Raw genomic sequence first — 20,662 nt, 5'->3', positions numbered from 1 at the left:
AAGACCCGGGTACACTGAGCAAGGATTCTACGAGAAGTTCCAGCTGGCCCTCCCGTGCCCATCCCCACACCGGGAACAAAACACGGGTCCACCTTACTGTGAGGTGGTCTGGGCTTCATCCCAGCCCCACCTCCTCCACTAAGAGGCTCTGAGCGCCCACTGCCTGGCGACCAGCCTGCAGCACTTCAGCCCGCCTCGGTCAGGGAGCCCCGGCTGAGGTCTCTGCCGTCTCCACCGTGTGCCCCCCGCGTGGCTTTCCGGCTCGCACCCAGCTGCACTGCATGAGCGGGAGGAGGAAGAGACGGGGAGGAAGCTGGCTGGCAGCGCCTGCCAGTAGATGCCTCCTGGCAGCATTTGATTGGGCCGATCCTGTTGTTTGTGCTGAATTCAACTGCTACTTTCTCTACTTTGCAGAAGTCCTGAGTTTCTTTACTTCCTCGGGAGTCTGTCGCCCACTCTGCCCCGGCGGAAGAGACCTCGCTGACGTCCTCCTCATTACTGGCTGCGTCACTTGAGCAGGAGTTTGTTCTTCTCTTTGCTGTTTTCTCATCCATAAATGGGGATAGAAACACCGCTTACTTTGTTCATGTAATGCAGCGAGCCCGCGAGCTCCTGGGCTTTACAGAGCCAGGCTCCCGCTAAGGGCCCGGTGAGTGTTGCCCGTCAAACTGCCGTCACCACCACCATGACATGTTTCCTCAGCCACCGGCCCTGCAGGAGATGGTGACGTGGTCTTCAGCCCCAAGTGCCTGCCGTAGCTCCTGTCTGGCAGACCCTGAATAACACTTGTTTATCCTCAACCCTTAGGGTGCTCCGTGCTTACTGTCAACCCCATAGACTGCGTTTTTCCTTCTAAATTAGTTCCCAGTCTGAGGATCCCACACCACAGTGCCTCCTGTGCCCTCACCTGCCCTAGCCTATCACCCCTGGGTCTTGGGGATCTGCAGGGTAAGCCTGTGTCCCTTGGGGTTTGCCTGACAAAGACACCAGCCTGCCTCCTCCAGAAGCAGTGCAATGTCCACGAAGCCCTGCAAGCCGCGTCCGTACTGGGTTTCCATGACACTCTGCATGGACCCTCCCCTCTCATGTCTCCTGCAAGAGGTCTCAGGCAGGCACTGGCCCTGACCCGGACCCCGCACCCCAGCCCCAGCCCCACCCTGTCCCTCAGGTGCCAGGATCCCGCTACTTTCCTGATCCCCTTCCTCTGTGAGGATATTCTGAGCGCGTCACTGCTGATGCCAACAGAGCCGTATGTCCTGGCACGCTTCTGCTAACAGTTTGTCTGCCATGTGATAGAGCCATGCGTTGGCTCAGTCCTGGGCGGTGGTGAGATTCAGGAACAATTAAAGCCAACCTCAGTTCACTGTGCAGATGGTACTCACCATCCCCGAAAGTACCCTCAGGGCTGCACCTTCTGCCATGGATGGGAGCAAGGGTGCCGTCTGTAGCCATGCGGCGAGGCCAGTTGGCCAGGCACGCGCTTAGGTTCCCCAAGCATGCCCCCTCGCTGTCTGGCCCTGCTCTGAGCTCTGGAGGGTGCCGCCGGTATTCAGGCGGCATTGTGAGACATCCCCGCCCGAGGCAAAGATGGAGAACCTGGGAGACAGAGCAGGGGGACGGTCCCTGGCCCCGGAGGCTGGACACGCACCTGCACGGCTATTCTGGTTTTAACGATTGACTCACTCCAGACTGGTTGCAAAGAGCTGTTGTCCCAGCTCCGCCTACGTGTCTCTGCTACAATGGCTTCCCCAGCCCTTCCCTCTCAGGTCACCCAGACGTCACCCGGCCACGCCACCATGACTCAACAGTGAAGGATAAATATGTGGCACAGGGTGGGGGCCCTACACCTGCACCCCCACAGGCCCTGTGCTGCTTTCTGAATAGTCCACGCAGGTTGTGAACATTCTGGCTACCAACCCTGGCTGGACCCACCCACAAACGGAGGGCTGAACCGATCAGAAGTTGGAAGGGGAAAGTTCATCCCAGTAAAGTGAATGATGAAAAACAAAACACATGGATCTAGGGGGTTTCTAGACTCCTTCCTCCAAGCCAGCCGCACCGGTGGCCAAATCCCTGAGCTGGTAACACAGGCTTGATGAGCCAGTTACGTCCCACGGAGGGGAGGAGGCACTACCCACATTCAAGGAGACAGATCAGCGGGCACCCAGGAAAATGACAACCGCATATTAGGGGAGGAAACCCCGGGCAAGGTAAACCTCCTTGTGTTTAGAACAAGAAGTCCTAAGAGACAAAGGGGGCAGACATTCTTCTAATTTCATGGATAAAGTGAGATGCCTATCATCATCTAGGCAGGTGTATCAAACATCATTGGCAAAGGAAGAAAAACAGAGCTGGCCTCAAACTCCTTTAATGGATGAAAAAAACTCCGAGGGGAAGAGTCGGCCAAGCAGGATTCAGAACCCAGCAAGATGCTGCTCGTGATTTAAGGCAACAGAAAGACATCCTAAGGAATATATCAGCTCAGGATACGCCTCTGAGGTAACTTTCCTGAAAAATATCATGCAATTGGGCTATAAATCAAGTTCAAGAGCTCAATAATAGGGAGGCTGGAGTACAAAAGGACTTAATATATAAACACTGAGAATATACATGTTGCCGATGAGGGAGGGCAGGACATGGGACAAGCATCCTGATGAACTTTTCCTGCCGATGATGAAAAATGCCAAGATAGAAACAGTATAATAAGAACAGGAGGGCCTCCATCTTAAGGCTAAGATTCCACTTTAAAAACCACAGAGTTGGGAAGTAAGATTGCTGACATATTCTTTGGTGATCGGCCAACAGCCTATCTTAAGGCAGGGTGAGCACTCCTGATACGCTGCCCCTGCTTGAGGGCGACCGCTGTCCCGGAGAAGAACAGGATCGATACATTCCCCGTGTTAAGTTTATCTTACAGAATATCTGGAGGACTGACTGGGTGGTGACATAACGTCTCTCACTGCAGACAAACATCAGGAGACCACAAGTCAAGCCTACGCCCCCCACCACATCCTTTCCTGAGGTCACCCACACTGCCCTTTCTTCAAGGGTGCATTTTGCCTTAAATAAAACCTCCTTGCTGCTCTACTTACTGTGTATTGTCTCTGCCCTCTTCCAGTGGTGAGAGTCTTTGTCACTCTACTTCATTCTATTTTCTAGACTTAAGCACAAGTCTTCACTCTGTCTCTGTTCTACCTCAGACAAGTAGGGAGGGGCTACTGAGAGCTCTGATTTGGGTCTGCAAGTTCCTGTCGCCTGGGAGGCCCAGACAGGACTGCAGCTGTACAATCACGTTCCTTAGTAGCCTGAAAATCTCCTTTCTTTGCCTTCAGGAAGTTCTCAGAACATAATCTCACTCCACCCAGGGCTCCTTGGCTCCCCCAGATCCTGGGGTGGTAGAAACTTAGTTCCCATCCTGTGCAGATCCAAGCAGGCCCTGGAGGCAGGGGTCCCTGGCTTCGGGAGCTGGCTGGGCAGGCGCTCAGCGGGCCTCCCGGTCCCCCCTCTGCCCCTCCTCCTCTCTGCTGCCTGCACACCACCTGTCACTCCTCTTGCTTTAATGAATCCCTTCCTTACCTGCACTGGTCCTACCTGCTCAGAGAATCTCTCTTTCAGAGTCAAGAACCCTCCCCCATCCCAGGGTTGGGGCCTCACCTGGTGGGCAGGGACGGACCTCCCCAGACGCAGCCGCCCGACAACACTCAAGCACAGAAATACTTTAAACAGAAAACAAAGAAAACAAATTTACTATAGTGAATAGAGTGACGAAACAATTCTCTGTTATATAACTCCTAAAGAAAAAAAACGCTTAATAATGAGCATGAAACTGTTAAAATCTCAGACTATACCGAAACCTTGGAAGTCAGGCAGAGATGGAAGAAATTAAAACTGGAAAATTTCTCCCCTATGGTACCATGGATTGAAGTTCGCAAACTGTTTTAAATACCGCACATGTATTGTCTTATTTACTTTAATCTCACACACACCTATGAGGTAAAGATTTCCCCGTGCCATAGATGACAGATGCAGGTAAGTAAATTATGTGCATAAATAAAATTTTTAAAAAGAGCCTTTACAAATAAGGCAGACACCAGGAGGAAGGTTGGGAGAGGGAGAATGCATACCTTTATGTCCAACAAAACAGATTTTTTGAAGTAAGGATTTAGAAAAACTGAAATGACATCATTAATCAGGCTGACAATTTGTATTTATAGCGTCTGGCTCTGAGTCTCTCCACCTGACAAGGGGGTGGGACATCCTTCCTGTGGTACTGTAAGTGCCCAGAGAGGATGCCTCGTCCCCCCCCACCCCGACAGCCCTGCGGCTTTTGGAATCTCCGAAGCAGGACTGCTGAGAGCTGAGTTGCTCGTCCCAGAATTCTGGACTCAGTGGGGAGAAAGGACCAAAATTCCCCTTTGCTCCCAATTCCACATGTGGTCTTTGCTCCTCCGGTCCCAGTGCCACCAGCATCCCGGGAGGGGCTGCTGGGACACCCCCCACCGCGCCTCGGGGTCCTGGGAGAGACTCTGCCCTGGGGCGCGCCCGAGCTCCTGGGCCCCCCTCTCCCTGCTCCGGCCTGGCTCACTCTCCCTGGGGTAAAGGACTGGGCAGGGCTCCTCTCTGGTCATCTGCTTCTGGAGATAAGCCCTCGACCACTCTCTGCACCCTCCCATTTGGGAGATAAGTTTCCTATTTGGGAGGAAATCACACCCCCTCTTCCCCACTGGGGTTGCCGCATCTCCCCCCGCCTTCAGCAATGGTGGGAAGTGACCACACCCACTCTCCCCAGCCCTGGGGGATTCCAGCATCTGGAAGTTCAGAGCTGGAAAGATAAACATCACTGCTTATCCCTCACTTCCTCTTCGGTAACGGTGACGGAAAGGCACGGAGAACCGGGCGGCCGCAGGCAGCGCGCCCTGCAAACGCACCGTCTGCAGGGCTGCCCCAGAGCCGCCGCTGTGAATCACACTCACGGCTGCCCCCTCTCAGTAGCCCCCCCACCCTGACCCCTTCAGGAAAAATATGAAAAACATGGTATCTCCAAGATGAACTTCACTGGCCTGGCCCTGCAAATCCCCTCCTACTGTATTTCCAGAAATGGAGCTACCGTAGTGAAGGAGGCCCTAGACTGAGGTCTGGGGAACGGGCTTTCTCACTCCGGGCTGGGTCGCTCAGAATGAGTGCCTGAGCCATAAAAGCGAATCATCATTTCTCTTCTGCCTGCTTCACAGGGCAGTGGAACCACAGAGAGATGGAACCCAGGCCCGTTTGTGAAATGCAAAGTGCGCACCGCCGGGACAGAGCCTCATCCTCGGCCCCTGCCTCCTTCACATTCTCGCCTGCAGACTCAGAGTCCGGAGGTCTTTGCCAAATGCGGAGGGCGATTAATTTTTCCCTATACCCGTCTCTGTTCACACTGCTAAGTCAGAAATGCTCCTCCTCCACCTCTGCCTCCGAATCTGCTCCTTCTTTCTCAGACCAGCTCCAGCTCCCTGTCTCCCCAGAAGCCTTCCCCACTCAGAAGTCATGTCCAGAGTCCGTCTCTTTCTCAACACCGCTAGCCTCTTGTCCACCCCGGTTTCAGTGCTGACCCTGCTCTGTCTGGCATTCAGGTTCTCTGTGCATCTGTAGATCTTCCCAATATGCCCACCGCATCCAGTCCCTGGGCAGCGTCCTTTCATCCTATGCCCCCAGTGCCTGGCATTCAGCCAGGGCGGGCGGTGGTGTAGTAAGAGGGGACGAGGGCCATCTATGCCTTGTACATGTACATATGTGCAAACTTCTTTGGGGGACATTTGCACCTCACTAAACCCCAAAAGGAAACTGGAAAACCTGAATCCAACTCAAGCAAGTGAGAGGAGACGAGAAGGACGCTTCCAGGCACCGGGGATGAGGCCCTTCTCACTACATCTGAGCGCTGGACTTACCTCTGACTTCCCCGGATGAAAGGGAAATGCACTGGCCCTTATGCTTCTCATTGTATAACCACTTTGGAATCAGATTGGAAAGAGAAATTTTTCCTGGCACCGTGTTCAAGGAGAAATTTATCGAGTGAGTCCTTACGTAACAGACATGAGGTGACACATGAGCTGCATCTCCAACCAGCACTTGGGCAAAGGACACAAGTGCCTTCCGCTAGGCAGCTCTTGGGCTCACCTGCAGTTCGGAGAGGAGGGATTTCTACCAGGAAAGGAGACGGCGCGGCTCATAGCCAGAGCTTCCTCCACATTCGTGGGATTCGTGAGCACCTAGGAAAAGTGAGAGTTGGTATGAGTCTGTTTGCTATCTGATCTCATATACGTGTCTAGGTCCATATCAAAGATCTTGGTGGCCAGCTTGAAACAGCCCAAGGGAGGGACAGAGCCGAGGCAAGGATCAGGCTTACTCCCAGGCAGACTCCAGAAGGGCTGGTGAGTGCCCAGGTGTGGAGGACTCTATTCGAGGACAGGCTGCGTCTGCCCTCTCCTGGGCACCTACACCGGGTGATGTCAAGAGACCCTCCCCACACACACACTCCACATCCCCAAGAGCATGCCCAGGCCTCGTTTGCCCCCTAGGAGACTCAAGAGAGCTGTGGGAGCCTCACAGACATCATGCCAGGCGAGGAAGGGGACCTGGGGCAACGTCCCTGGACAGTCCAGCAGGCCCCAGGTCTGAAGGAACGGGTAAATGCCAAGACCGCAAAGACGGCGCACGAGGAAGCCCGTGTCCTGCCTCAGCAGGGCTAAGTCGGGGTGTGGGGCCTGGCCGCAGCCGCCTGTGCGTTTCCCAGGCCAGAAAGAAAGGTGGCAGCGGACCGAGTCAACTGACCGCCTCACTTTATGATGGGAAGAATGGAGGCCCGGAGAGACCGCAGCCCCGCGCTGCCACCTGCGGCCACCACACCCAGATTCTTGCGGTCCACGCTCCAGGCTGGCTGCCCTGTCGCCATGTAGAAGAGACGTGCCTCCCGGGGCTGTGCTCGCCTCCCGGGGCCCGTGCCTGCCTCCCGGGGCCCACACCTGCCTCCTGGGGCCCGTGCTCACCAGGCCCGTGCTCACCAGGACTGCACCTGCCTCTCGGCGCCCGTGTGCGCCCCAGAGAAGCAGCGGCTCCCCATGAGTTGATGGCTGAAATACCTCAGGGTTCTCGGCCTCCGAGGTTTATTCTGGAAGGAGCCGTCCCCCTCCTTGGCCCTCCCCTTCTTGCACCTGCAGCTGCTCCAGTGCCTCCTGGAACACCTACTCAGCACCCCCTCACACGAGGGCAGGAGCCTGGGCCCCCCTCTCTGGAGACACTGGCTGAGTGGAAGGCCAGCCGCCCGGTATGTGACTCCGGCGAGGCCTGAGAATGCGGCCGGCACGGTCATAGGGCCCCTGTGGGCGTCACAGACGGGGGCCCCGGGAAGGAGAAGCACCTCCGTGCCCCCTTGCCCGTGGACCCAGTGGCTCTGGGGCGGGCGTGCTGCTGAGACAGGGAGCGGGGGTGCAGTCAGAGTGGGGTGAGGGCCTCCGGAGAAAGCAAGGCAGGATATCTGCAGTCAGAGCCATGTCACTACATGCAAGGAAACCCCCTAGTAAAACTCCATGTTAAACATTCAGCTCTGGAGCCATTCTTCAGTGAGGGCAGTTGGTGTAAAGAAGAGTATCACCCAGATAAAGAAAAGTAGCACATGTTTATTTTATGCTTATCATTTATGATCATGTGTAAGATTCACCTTAGCAGGCTAAAAGGCCCAGGCCTATGTGCTGTCTTTCCTCCTTCAGACCTGATGAAGTGATTTTGCAAACTGGGCAACTAATTTAGCATGCAAGCCCAGCCATAACACAGTCAAAGGCAAGGATTCCACCTTACAGATAAGATTGCACCTAACTTACTCTTTAGCAAACAATGCCTCGGCCCACCTTGGGGGCCGAGCAGGTGGCCTTGTTTCATATGCCCCCAGACCAAGATGCTGCTATCTGGGGGGAGAAATCAACAAAGCAGGAAGCTACTTGTATCAGGTTAATTGTAAATATCCTCACCCCTAAGCTTTTTTTCATGTTCTCAGAAATTATTGAGTCCACACCCTAAGCTTATTTTTTCATGTTCTCGGAAAATCCTCATCTGCCTATTAAACCCCTAGACTACGCACCACCCCGCACTCTCTAGTCCCCTCCTGACGTGTGCCGGGACCTCTGTCCTTTCACTTTATCTCTAAATAAAAACCTGTCCTTTCTCTCCTTCCTTGAGTGTTTATGAAGCTCATTCTCCGGCTTCGTGAACAAGAACCCCGTCATCACTGCGGCCATGCCTGGGTAGTTCTGGGAAGCAGCTTCTCGGAGTTTTGTTCAACAGTGTCCAGCAGGTGGGACTGCAGACAGGCCGTGAGCTGGGCCCGCAGGCGGCACGTGTGGACTGCCATGTGGGGTCGGGTCCCTGGGTGGCGACGGGCGGAGAGGGAAACTGCGTCCTGGCTGGGGCTGTGACACCGGAGCCGGGGCACACCTCTGCCTGGCACCCCTTTCACGCTGTTGCATCACCCTGCTGTCAGCCACAAGGCCAATCATGGAGGCCGTGAGTGGCTCGGCTGTCAGCACAGAACTGCGACGTGTGTTTTCCCAAAATAAATTAGACATGTTTTCATTTAGCCGAAAAGTTCGGAGCATCACATTAATTAGTTGGCTGATGGAGTGACTTTTAAAACATTCTTAATAACTCACTCTGTTCAACAGGCGCCATCTCAAGCATCTATGTGTCCACCACTAGCTCAGGTGCCTTACAATCAGTGTGGCGTTTGGTCTGCACAACAATCCCGAGGGGGGCAGATCCAGCCCCTCTCTCAGGGGAAGGGATGCAGCAGTGCGCAGGGCCCACAGGACCAAGGGGACACCGCAGGTCACCATCTCACAGCCAGACAGAAGGGAGGGTACAGGCCGGGTGCACCCGCGTCCTGCACTCCGCATGCAAACCTAAAGGACCACTGGGGAAATCGGGGATGCAGAGATGGCTCTGGGAGCAGCTGCAGACACGGAGGCCCACAGCAGTGAGATTCCCAGAGGCGGAGTCCACAAAACCCAGCCAGACAGAAAATCGTCCCAGGATGTTTCCAACGCATGCAAGGGTCAGCCCGCCTGCCTGGCCGCCAGGTGCCCCATGCTTCCCCGCCTTCCATCCTCCCCATGGCCCCCCAGTTCGACCTCCCTGTTTTGCTGATAAAGAAAATGAGGTACAAACGATTGAGTAAACTGCCCAAGATCCTGGTTAATGTGTAACACAGCCAGGATTCAAGCGCAGCCCTGGCACCTGCTCCTGGTTGGCACACAGACACACAGGCTACTCAAGTACCCGTCAGGGAAGATCAGAACTTCATTTTCTGGAGTTTTTTTCTTAAGCAAAAGGACAGCCTGCTCTCCGTGGGGAAGCCCTTGGGGGCACTTGAGCACAGCAGCTAAGCCCCCTCCCAGGCGGGAATTAACCACTTCTCATCGTTTGTTTCTGTCTTCTTTGCTTCCTCCTTCCCCTCTGCTGTTCCGTTTTCTCCTCTCCCCACTCTCCGTCTCCTTATCTAAAAGGGTCAGGGTCTCCTTATCTCAAAGACCAGAGCGCCCTTTCTGCCTCTTGCCCTGGTGGAGCCCCGGCGCTCACTGCAGGTTGCCGCACTTAGAAGAGCATTTTCCGGGCTCAGGGTGGAGGGAGAGGCTCACCCCACCAGGCTGGGAGAGGGATGGCCCAGGTCTCAGCTGCAGCCTGCTTCTAATTTTAGCCACGTGGAGCCCTGGACTTCCTGGAGGTGCGGGATTGCCAAGGTCTCCCTCCCTCGGCCCGCGCTGGGCTGACACCAGACATGTGGAAGAGATTCCGATCACAAGAACCAACACATCGGGCCACACCCGTGGTTCGTCTGGCCCAGCCTGTCTCAGGAAGTGAGGACAGGGCGTCTGGGTCTGCAGGGCTCAGCCACCTCCTCGTAAAGACAAAGGCAGAGGTGCAGGGAGGGAAAGACGATTATCCATGCTGAGTGGACAGCAGAGCCAGGTCTGGAATCGGGGTCCTCCGCATCCTGTTACCCGCCCTGTCACCCTCTCAAGGCTAGTGCTGTCCCCTCAGGGTGCACTCTTGCCCTTTTGAAATATGGGCCATCCACGAACATTTCTATACAGTTTTCCCTACTGTTTCTTTTTTTTTCAACTTTTTTTTTTAATTTACAGACAGTGAGATATGCATATCTTGTATGTATAATCTGATGAATTTTGAAAAGCATCCCTCAGGAGACCCACCATGCCTCCTTGCCAGTCAGCCCCCCGTCTGAGCCACAGGGAACCACAGTTTCCATCGTCATAGGTTAGTTCTGCTGGTTCTTAATTTCAAATCGATGGAACCGTGGTGTCTGGGAGACGGACAGTCCTGACCCTTAGCAGCCCACAGGTCCTCCACCAGGTGGTTCCAGTGGCACGGCTCTCAGCCAGGCCCCTGCTTACGAGCTGCACAGAAAGGACCCTTAACTCCGGGTCTCCAACCTCTGAGCCCACGTCGTGGAAAAGGCACTCAAATAAGGCCACGGTGACCGTCAAGTTACAGGTCTTTCCATCCTTTCCTGCTACAGGCAAGCCTCGCACCCCTGAGAGTTGTGGCCTCCATCCTCCCAGATCCCCTGGAACAAAGACTGCAGCCCTTCCAGCAGCTTAATAATGACACTTCACCCTACAATTTTCTCATCAGCGCACGACCCCCTTTCTTGGCCTTCTCCCCAGGGAAGCTGTTGAACGGCTGCTCAGTGATGCGGTCACTGCAGGAGACACTTCGTTCTGTGACCTCGCTGAGTGGGGACTTCCTGTACCCGCTCTGAATGAAGTTAGTATTAAGCAGAGGTGTGGTCATGGCTGCTACACCCCAACCTGGGTCTGAACTGTAGCCACCAGGGGACTGGTCCTGAGACTCGTGTGCGTCCCTGGCCACTCGGTGTCCCCAGTGGAAAACATGTGCAGAGCAGGTATGACCTCCAAAGGGGCGTCCTTCACCTGGCCACCGTGGGGTCGCCTTGTGCTGTGTCCCCGCCCAGGGACAGAGCATCTGGCCTCACCCCTCTTGCCCACAGCTCATGCTGGGCTCCCCTGGACTCCCATGGAAGGGCGCGAGAGCTTCCGGAAGGACCCTCCATTTCTGTATCCCCAGAATCCAGCATTAGACCTGGTCAGCAAACCTTCATAAGCAAATCAGTCCGTGAACTACACTGACCCCGTCCAGGGGACAACAGGACGCCAGTGCCCCGAGCACAGGCTCCTCGCTTCCTGGGCTGCGCCAGGCGGACGCTCTGAAGACCCGTGGCCCAGGCCTGCCCCAGCCTTAAACATCTTGGTCTCAGGACTAGGGATGGACAACCAGAGGAGAAAATGTCATGTACTGAATTTTTCCCATGTCATGAGGCTGTGGGTTGCCCCAGACCCCCCTCCGCCATCTCAGGTCTCGGGGCACCCACCTTCCGGGAAGTCCTGCTGTGTCCCCGCCGAGTCCCCTTCTACCACCTCCCCTTCGTCTCTGCCTGAGGCTCACTGGACAGTACTTAGCACACAGTGGAGGGATAGTCAGTTCCTTAAAGAAAGTCTTCCATTCTCTGTATGTTTTTTTCTGGAACCTGGAACCATAGTCCCATCAACAAACGTACAGTTTCCCTGATGCGGGTTCCCTCCCCCTCCCCCCGCCCCAGTGTCTGACCTGCTCCCCCTGGGCTCCCTGAGTCTGTGCTTTTGGTTCTCTTCACTGCCTCCACGAGGAGCCAGACAAGCCTCCTCTCCTGGTCTCACCCTCTGCTTCCGTCCTCACTTCTGGCCCTACATCCCAGATCCCCAAGCGGTTCCACCGAGCATGTGGTTTTTAGCCACAAGCAGAACTCTAGCCCCATGGGTTTGCTCTGCACTCAAAAGCCAAAATGAACGACCTCCCCGTGTGTAGAAAACTGCTGACCTGAAGCCCTGGACTTTATGGGGCAGGAGCTCACAGTCTGCCCCAAGCTGCTGCCCCAACAGAATCTAGAACCTTCCCCAGGCGGCTCAGCCATCACAGAGCACAGCGCTGCAGCAGATCCCAAAACAGAACAAAGAAGAAGTATTCACAGGCCATCAGTGATGGAATCAGAGCCAGAAGGGATCTCGCGAACCTTCTGGTCCAGCCCTTTAAACATTTTAAAAGAAGAAAATGAGGGAAAGTGATGTGCCCGGATCAGCCGGCCAGCAAGCAGCAATGTATGCTCCTGCCTGATTCACTCTAGCTGCGAAACCATCATTTTACCTAATAGGCTGTGATGATATCAGGCGGGCTCGGTACCCTTTCCCGTTAACCCAAGGAGATGAAGGGATCTTCTGCAAGCTCACACCCAGGAATAAGCAGTTCTGGGCTCTGCAGGAGCCAGGTGGGCGAGGAGGCAGAGCTCCCGGAGGAGGGATGGTGGGGCAGGTGCAGCCCCCGGCGGGCCTGGCCGCTGCGCTCTCCCTGTGCTAAGGACACCTGGGCGGAGCCCCGTGGGACGCCCCTCAGCTCCGCCCAGAAACAGTCCTTGCAGGGTGGGGGCGCGTGCCGCGGGGCGGGCTGTCCAGGCCCCTTGTTTCTGGAGCAAACACCGTAGGTGCCGAGAATAGAGCTGCTAGAAAGTGCGTGTGAATGAGTGCGCGTCTGTGCATGTGTGAGCGTGTGAATGCCTGCGGGTGCGTGTGCAGGGCCTGTGTGCACGGGCTGAGACCAGAACGTGCAGAGGAAGGAAAAGAGCCCGGGGCGGAAGCCTGGAGGACAGACACCGACGGTTTCCATCCGTTCCCCTTTGGGAACAACGTAGAGGCGGCCTGGTGGCGGGGAAGGAAAGGCAGGGAGAGACGCCAACCCCGCGCACGGCCCACGCCGCGACCTGGCGCCGCCCCCTCCCACCGAGGGGCACGCGTTCTCGCCCGCTGCTGCCACGCGCGCGCGCCGCTCTGTGGTCTGTGCTCCTGCAACGTGGCCGCGCCAGCGTTTTCCACCTTGAGGACGAGCTGAGCGCGGAGGCCCTGTGGCCCTCCGGACGGCCCCGGGGGCTGGGTGACACTCGCTGCAGGGAGGGCACCCATGTCGCTAGAACGCGCCTCAGGGACCGAAAACTATTATTTTAACAAGGCTGCGAACCCCCAGCGGGAGGTCTGAGTCCGGTACCACAGCGGCCCTGCAGGCACATGGGTGACAAGGACTGACCCAGGCTTGCGACACTTAAACTAAGGGACCATCTTTGGGAGAAAGAATGTAAACTCACCAAAACAAAAGTAGGTATAAAAGTGACTTTTTCCAAGGAGGGGGAAAGAAGCAAAACAAATCACCAATGTCTTAGAGGCCTGAATGCCACAAATTCACAAAACTAAAAAAATAACCTGATTTTCCCTGAGGGTCCGACACGGTCTGAGCACTTCTTTTCCCTACGGTTTTGGGCGCATCCTCTTTGATATCCTTCTCACATGATGACCATTTTCAGTATCATTTTCTGTAGCAAGAATAGAAAACGAATTCAGTCTTTCCTCTGGCCTAGTGATCAAAATTGTTCAGTAGTATTGAAAGCTTATGCAAGCTTCTCATGGCTTCACAGCCCCTCCTTAGTAAGTCCACATCATTCCACAACTGTAAAATTTGGGAGAACTTTGGTCGAGCCTATGATGTATATGAGAACAATTCATCTGCAGCCAAAGCTGCTTTTATCCTAAATTTAAATCAGGATTTGTTTTCCCAGTTTGGGCAGATGCCTTGGAATTTACTCTGTGTTACCGTTGTGTGAAGAAAACGGTCTAGGCTGACTCTGCGTGCATTTCACACTTTGTTTCTCTGCCGGTGCCCACAAACTTCCTGTGTTGGTCTCTGTTGGATGCACATGCAGGCTACAACCTCTGGCCCAGCTCCTGGTGACGGGCTGGCACCGATGAGTCAGACAATTACTGTTTCTATTTCTGGACAGATATGGGAGCAATGATGTGATGCTACGCGGAAGCGGCTGTGAGTTGCGTAAGTGCACACCGCCAAGCCCAAACGGATGCATCTCAAAGTCTGTTTTAAGATCCCAAACTACCTGCCGTCACTCCAACGTCAACTGACATGCAGGGAAATGAACAGAGGAAGCCAGAGTGGAGAGAGACAGCGGTCTTAACTGAATGTGGATAAAAATATCTTACTTGTGCGAATGGTGTCAAAGCACATTACTACGTGATCACATTTCTAGGGCCTCTCCCCCGGCCTTGGAAGGGAGCCCTGTGAGGGAGGGCACCTGAGAATGGAGCATCATTCACTCATCTGTGCATCGCTATGAATTAATTCGTTTATTGGTTCGATACAGTGAGAAATTTTAATTACCTATATTGCAGGAGGGTGTTATGTGGACTTTTTTTTATTGCAGCAGAGAAATTATGCTGAGGAAGAAACGTGGTTTGCACCCCCAGTGGTCTGCATCCTCCTGCAGAGAGGATTAAAGGAAATAAGCCCCAGCCATATCCCATTCTCCCCCCAATCTGCAGCAATTAAGGGATGGGGAGAAAACTGAAAAAGTCTGGAATCAAAAGTCACTGAACTATCTCGGAAGTTCTGGGGGTTCCACCCTCAGTACCAAATGATGGACAGTTCGAGGGAATGTGTCCTAGTGACTGGGGGGCTTGAACGACAGGGAAACGAACATCTTACCCGCAGGTACTTAGGCAAGTATGTGGTGACATGCCTACTGGATGAGGTGGGGAAGAGAACTGGAGAAATGCCAGGTGGAAAGAGGGGTAGCAGATAGCAGTGGGGGACACACAGTAGGAGCCAGGACTGAGCCTTCTTGCCCACACGCCACTCGGGATAGCCAGCAGGTCGGGGAACTCCCCACCCCATGGGAAGTTCTAGAAGAGACCCTCATGGTGGGAGTTTATGGGCAGAAGAGGAGGTCAGACCAGGCAAGAATGGACCTCCCACATCAGGGGACTGTGCAGGCCTTCCCCAGGACTCACAAAAAAAAGCCACAAGTATCACACACGGGCCCACGGAGGAACCCCATTCCGAGCACTGCAACCTAGGTGGCCATGACGGAGAAGCAGTGACCGTCGGCACCGTAAAGGTGAGGGCGCCCCCAGGAAGAGGGCCGGGAGGGGGCAGAGGGAAAGCCGGGCCCCATCCAGTGCGGCTCAGGCGACGCTGGGCAAGGCGCCCATGGGGGTTCAATTCAGCATGAGCACAAAGTTCGAACCAACGCTCTGGATCTGCCTGAGATGCTGCTAAGGGGAAAACATGGAAAATTTGTCACAGAACAGTTAAAAGCAAGAGTAGAAGTTCAAAAAAAATCGTCTCTAAAACAGGTTCAGATTGTTCATAAATTATTCATAAGCTTGAAGAACTGGGAAAAATAGATCAGGAAATCTGCTGTGGCGCAAAACTCCTCCTTCAGACGGGTGTCTCTGTTCTCTGCCACTTCCCACAAATGTGCTGGCACCAAGCTGCCGCTGCTGGGCCTGCTCTGGCGGGTTCCCCAGAGCAGTGTTTCTCTCCAAAGCTCTGGTTCACTGACCAGAGCGATAATCACGAAAGCGCCGCTTAAGGAAATCAGCGCTATTAACGGTTATCGTGCATAAGCCTTCCAGAAATAGAGGAAGTTCACACGTGCAATGAGTTTTCGTCTGCTTTTGGAATTCTCTTGACCTTCTACCTGGTGAGAGACCATATGGTCCGGTGAAAAGGACAATAAACTGGTCATTGGTACACGAGGGTCCCAGGTCCTACTGTGCCGGCTCTCAAGCCCAGACTTCCACCTGTGCCGTGAGGACCTCCCCCGGCCTCGAAGAAGGCACGTACCTTCCCCAGCATTCCTGTGTCAGCAAGAAGCAGACCCAGGCCTCAACTCTGGGTCGACTCCACGTGCCTTTTGCGCACGCCTGGGTTTCAGCAATCATGGCTTTACTGTGTGTGATTCTGTATTCCGAAGGCTCCAAAGGACGGTGAGGCTGATGCCGGGGTTCCTGTTCGTGGAGTCGAAGCATGAACTTAGCAAACACCTAAGGTGGGAGAGCCAGGGACAGGCTTCTATTGAGAGATGCAGTGAGAGGACAGAGCTCCCAGCTCACGCCAGGAGGGGACAGGAGAGCCCGTAGTGGTGTGCTGTCTAGGGGTTTTATAGGCAGTTGAGGATTTTGGGGAACTGGATAAAGGCTCAGGCGTGTGGACTTGTTAAGTGGTCCCTGAATATTTAGAATTAACTTAACCCAAGAAATTTACTGCTTTGATTTCTCCCTGGGATACCAGCATCTTGGGCTGGGAGCATATCAAACAAGGCCGCCTGCCCAGCCCCCAAGGTGGGCTGAGGTATTGTTTGCTAAAGAGTACGTTAAGAATCTTACTTCTTAACCTCCTGGGTGTTAAAATGCAATCTTACCTTTAAGATGGAATCCTTCCTGCCTTTCACTGTGTTGTTTATGGCTGGGCCTGCGTGCCAAATTAGTTGCCCAGTTTGCAAATTACCTCACCAGGTCTGGAGGAAAGACAGCATATAGGCCTGGGCCTTTGAGCATGCCAAAGTGAATCTTACACATGATTACAAATTGTTAACATAATAAAAACATGTGCTACTCTTCTTTATCTGGGGAATATTACCTGATCTCACTGAAGAAAGACTCTAGAGCTTAATGTTTAACACAGAGTTTTGGTCAGGGGCTTCCTTGTATGTTGTTATATTGCTCTGACTGTAAATATTCCGCCTTGCTTTTTCCGGAGACCCTCACCCTGTTCTGTCTAAGCCCACAGTCCCTGTCTCAACAGCAGAAACAACAAATAACAGAAGCAGACCCACAAAAGCTACACATGTTGAAATTATTATATTCAGAATAGAAAATAAGTATGTTAGAGAAACAGAAGCCAAAACGTGATGCGTAAACAAGAGATTACAAAAATGACCAGGCAGACAGGAAGCAAAACACATGGAACTGAAGTAGAAAATAAAATGAGTTAAATTTCAAAATTCACCAATGGTTTGCACAGCAGAATAGGCACACTGAATTTTAAAAAATGGGTGAAGTAGAAAATAGGAAGAAATATATAGAATACAATCTAGAAACACAAAGAAATTTTTAAAAATGAAAGATGGGATAGGAGGCAGGGAAAACAAAGTGAGATGCTCTAACCATGTAAATTGGAGTTCCAGAAAGAGCAAACAGTGGGAATGGGGAGAGAAGATGTTCAAAGATACAATAGCTAAGATTTTTCCAGAATTGAGGAAGTGACCCTCAGATTCAGGCAGGTATTGGAAGCAGCCATCTAAATGAAAGTTTGCGTCTACAGACCCAAAATGTCTACTTCCTATGTCATTGAATACAAAAATTATAAAGACAGAAAAGAATAAGGCAATAGATGTGCCCTTAAGTGGCGGATCTCAGACTGTGACCCACGTGTGCTCACCGCATGGAAGCGCTAGCAGCAATTATCATTAACAGCAGCAGCCAACACACACACATGCTCACGGCGTGACAAGCTGTGCTTCCCCACCTGCAAACTTAGAAAGTACAAGGACATCATCTCCCAGGTCAGACACTCTGTGACCTTGGGAAGGGTTGAATCTCCAGAAAACCTGAAGGATGACGCCTCGGGTCAGAAGTTTCCTGGACACATACTTGACGGCACCCGCATGAACAGCTGGTGTAGAAATAGTTTGATCAGACACTTGGCCCCGCTCTGAAAACAAGCTGCTTCCTCCCGCCACGTCCGTGGGTGAGGATACCCGGGGCCACGGGGAGATAATACGGTGCCTTTGCACAAATGGGAAAGAGGCACCATCTGGGTGGGCCAATAAAAAAGGAAATTCCTCTGCAAGAAGAAATAGATTTCCTGTCCTCTGGACTGATGCATCCCTGCACCGGGGCAAACAGCTTAGCAAGTGAAACAAGGTCTGGATTTTAGGCCCAGTCCCCCATCTCTGCAGGGTACAAACTGCACACCTTGACAGGTGCTCACCAGACCCATTCTGGGCATAGCTCCTCATAGGCATTGGTCTAAGCTGCATTCCCAGCACACGGACACCCAAGTGGGACCACGTGACTAGTTCTCACCAAGAAAACGTGCATGGTTACGGTGCATCATTTTGGTTCAAAGCATCTGAGACCGACTATGCCTCATCCCAACTTGTGCGTCTTCCCTGGTACTTGGAGACCAAAGGTTGGAGGTGGCTGTGCTGCAGGATGCAGGGAGCCTGAATCCTACCGCAAAATGCAGAGGAATTTTTATAATCAAGAAATAAATTTTCTCCAATACTAGAACACTGAGACTGACCTTACAGAAATTCATATACTTCTTGTAGGCTTCTTTCCTCCTGCTACAGAGCCAGGGCTAGTTTAAAATAAAGACCTGCAGGAGGTAGTGTGGCCCTGCTCTCAGGCCTCCATGGAGAACCTGCACATTCACGAGCTCTCTGGGGCCCGGTCTTCCCCAGCGAGGCTGGCAGCCGGAGCACCAAAGGAGCTACCCATTCATTTTGAATGAACTTCGCCTGCCTTGTAATTTTTTTCATTCCAATCCATTCGATCTTTCCAGGAATTTCTCACTCCTGGGAAACCGGGATTCTCAGAAGCTACTGCATTGTCCAGCATGCCTTTCTAGAGGGCCCCCCTCTCCTAAAGGTCTGGCATGAGTTCTGACTGCCACTCACTAGCTGTGTGGTTCTGAGCCAGGTGCTTGGCCTCTCTGAGCGTTGGTTTCCTCCCCTGTAAAATGGAAATCGCTGATTCACGTAGCTGGATGGACCAAGGGTCAGCCTCCGGTACAGTTTGATCTGGCACTCAGGCACTGTGCGCAGGACCCGTGCTCGGTTTTGCTTTCTTAGTTTCACGTTGTCCTCTTCTCTGCCCTCTCCCCTTGGCATCTCACCCCACCTTGAGCAGTTCCAGTCTCTGTTCTTACGGCTCCCGAGTAGCATCAGAAGCTCAACATACAAGAGAATTCTTATCCCGGTATTTCCAGGTGTATTTTCCTGGGACCACACCTGAACCAATGACTCTGGCCGGGGCACTAAGTCCCACCCCTTCCCTAAACAGGGGTTGGAGTCCTGCTCTTTCTGAGAGTTCTCACAGAGCTGGTTATCTATGAGTTATTTATTGTTGTCTAATAAACTACACCCCAAAATTTAGCAGCTGAAATTAACAAGCATTTCCTACTTCACAGTGTCAGATGGGTAGGAATCTGGGAATGGCTTGGCTGAGGGTCCGGTTAGGGTTTTTCATGAGGTTCCAGCCCGCTGTCACCAGGGGCTGACGTCATCTCAGGACCTCCCCAGGGCTGCGGGATCCACTTCCAGGCTCATCCACACGACTACTGTCAAGGTTCAGTGGCCAGAGACCGGTTCCTCACCACGTGGACACCTGCACAACTGCTCACAACACAGCAGCAGATTCTCCCAGAGGGAGAAATGCAAGCGAGCAGCAGGCAGAGCAAGACTAGGAGGATGGGCCGGATGGAAGGGGTGTTTTCTCAGCCCCCAGCTCGGAAGCGACCTGCCAGCACCGCTGCTGCGCACTGCTGGTAACCCAGGGACGGTGTGGGACAGGGTCCCCGCGAGCGCGCCTTGCAGGAGGTGGGGATCTCTGGCTGCCTTACTCATCCAAATGGCCTTGAGAGAACCGGGCGCGCTGGCTTGACCAGCTCTTCCCCACTTGGCCAGGACTGGCCCGGCTTTAAACCTTCAGCTCTGGATCCAGGAGCCCCCTGCATGCCAAGCAGATGGTTGGCTGGTCACCCTAGCAGTCACCCCTATCAGGGGAAATGAAGAGAGATTCATCACAGAACATTAGATAGTAACTTACTTGATGTCACTTTCCCCAGGGGAACACTGAGATCTGAAGGGCTCTGCACGGAGTTTCCAACGTGTGTGTGTGTAGGTGTATAGGTGGGGGCTTCCCATACCACCCAGCAATTCCCACCACCAGCCGGGTGTGCTGCCATCCAACTCCGTTCTGACGCTGTCTGCCTGGAGGTAGCAGATCCCACAGGGGAAGGGCCCAGTCCCACAGGGCTGCCCACCACTGCAGATGCCCGTCACCATCCAGGCTGTCACGTGGGCTTCCACTGACAGGCTGTAAATCAGAGGTTCCCACCACCACCCCTGCCACCTCACAGGGCTCAGGAAACCGGTTTACTCACTAGATTACCAGAGTATTACAGAGGGTGTTAAAGGATACGAACCAACAGCCAAATGAAGAGGTACACGGGGCGAGACCCTAACAAAGGTGCTTCCGCCCCTGTGGAGGTTGGAGCCCAGATGGTGACACACTGACATTCTCTGGTCACCCCTCCTTTGGGGTTTTCATGGAGGCTTCACTACACAGGCAGGATTCAGCAAATCATTGGCCATTGATGGCTGATTCATCCTCCAGCCCCTCTCCTCCCCAGAATTCCAGGGGTGGGTGGAAGTCCCGCCCCTCTATTCACAGTCAGTTCCCCTGGCCACCAGCCCCCCCATCCTTGGGTTCCCTCCAAAATCTCCTTATTAACATAAACCCAGTGCGATGGAGAGGAGCTTGTTATGGATAAGAGGACACTCACTCTACCTGTAGTGATCCCAGGAACTGAAGATTTTAGGAACACGAGACCAAATATTAGAACAAAAGATGTTCCCATGGGTCTTACAGCTCAGAAAATTCCAAATATGTACTTCCTATCAGATCTCACACTGTCACAGATCTGCAAAGGGGAA

This window comes from Manis javanica, chromosome 18 (genome assembly GCF_040802235.1).
Source record: "Manis javanica isolate MJ-LG chromosome 18, MJ_LKY, whole genome shotgun sequence".
Lineage (NCBI taxonomy): Eukaryota > Metazoa > Chordata > Mammalia > Pholidota > Manidae > Manis > Manis javanica.
Note: the sequence above shows the minus strand (reverse complement) of the source record.